This window comes from Suncus etruscus, chromosome 9 (genome assembly GCF_024139225.1).
Source record: "Suncus etruscus isolate mSunEtr1 chromosome 9, mSunEtr1.pri.cur, whole genome shotgun sequence".
Lineage (NCBI taxonomy): Eukaryota > Metazoa > Chordata > Mammalia > Eulipotyphla > Soricidae > Suncus > Suncus etruscus.
Window position 1 is genome coordinate 19,334,896 of NC_064856.1, and position 1,880 is coordinate 19,336,775.

Genomic DNA, 1,880 nt, shown 5'->3' on the forward strand with positions numbered 1-1,880 from the left:
TTCCTTTGAATCCAAAGGCAGGAAAGAAGCTGAAGCTTTGGTACAAGGCTGTGAGGCTGTAGGAGCCTCTTTTGCTTTTTTAGGCACCATTGCCTAGATGAAGCCCACCTTGGTAGGAAGGTGGTCTGCTTCCTTTGGGCATTGTGTCATCCTCAAACTTGTCCGGGGCAGACGAGTCAAGTTGACACAGTTGACCATACAGGTACCCATCAGGTCAGTTTTGACCTTCTAGCAGGCCAGAAAAAAGGGGTGGTCAGAGGTCTGATCTACAAAGTGCTTTATAGTTGAATTTCAGATATACAGTGAGTCAGGGCCATTCCCACCACCAATGTCAACCTCCCTCCACTAATGGACCCAGAGTGTATCCTATACCACCACCCTTTGCCCCCTGACCTGCCAGTATAACAGGCCCATTTAAGTTTAGACTGTTGAAGTTTAGGTCTCTTGCACTCAGAAATCGTTCCTGGCTTGGGTGATCATATGGGATGCCAGGGTCCATCCTAGGCTAGCATCACCATTTTGGTCCCAGGTCTCTTGCTTTATTGTTGTTTTTCACTCAGATATTTAGTTCTGTATATTTTATTTTATTATTTATTAATTTATTATGATTTATTATTAATTTTATTTTATTATTAATTTTATTTTTTCTACCAACCCATCTGAGACCACTTGGCCCTTGGCCCAGTCTCTTTTTTTTTCTTTCTTCTTAGGTTTTTTTTGTTTTGTTTTGTTTTTTGTTTTTTGGGCCACACCTGGTGATGCTCAAGGGTTACTCCTGGTCATGCACTCAGAGTCAGAAATCGCTCCTGACTTGGGGGACCATATGGGACGCCAAGGACCGTGCAAGGCAAACGTGCAAGGTATGTGCAAGACAAACGTCCTACCACTGTGCTATCACTCCAGACCCCCTTTTTTTCTGTTTTATAGAAAAACATGCAAAAACACAAGATAAAACAAAATAATTCGTGTCCCAAGGTTCTATGAAAAAGGCGGGAGCCTCTACTTAAAATATAAAAAAGAAAAAAAGAAAAGAAAAAAGGGTATGTGTATGTGTGTGGTAGTTTATTTGTTTTGGCATAGTAGTATATACTTTTTAAATTAAAGAGCTATGATTTGGGGCTGAGATAGCATGGAGGTAAGGTGTTTGCCTTCCGTGCAGAAGGTCGGTGGTTCGAATCCCGGCATCCCATATGGTTCCCCTGAGCCTGCCAGGAGCGATTTCTGAGCATAGAGCCAGGAGTAACCCCTGAGCACTGCCAGGTGTGACCCAAAAACAAAACAAAACAAAAAAGAACTATGATTTAAAAAGTTACTGAAAATTGGTTTTTAGGCATATGGTATTTCAACACCAGTCCTACCACCAGCGTCAACTTTCCTCCACTAGTGTTCCTATATTCTATTCCCCTCCAATCAGGAAGGCGCATAACAAAGTTTGGTAGTTGCAGCTTAGATCTCAGTTTTTAGTGTTGCTGAGTTGTGCTTTGGACACACCCACATCATCAGTATAACCTTTCATGCTCTTTGATTGTAGTCTGACCCCTCCTACTGCAGTGCATTTCACCACAAAGCAAAAGAGGCTCCTTCAGCCTCAGAGCCTTGTACCAAAGCTTCAGCTTCAACCTTGTTTCTACTTTGTTTCCTTCATTCTCCTGTCTCTCCCCCAAGTTACAAGTTGACCCCAAGTTGCAGTTAGCCTCCCACTGATGAGATTTTCACCTTGATTCCCTTGGAATATTCTGGAGACCCACAGGGATCCATATGTCCTTTGGCTGAGAATCTGGTCTGGGGCACACATCCTGAGTAGACAGATCTCTTTTCTCCCACTTCCTTTCTTTCATCAAAGTTGGTAATGCCATATACAACAGACACATATGCATCTG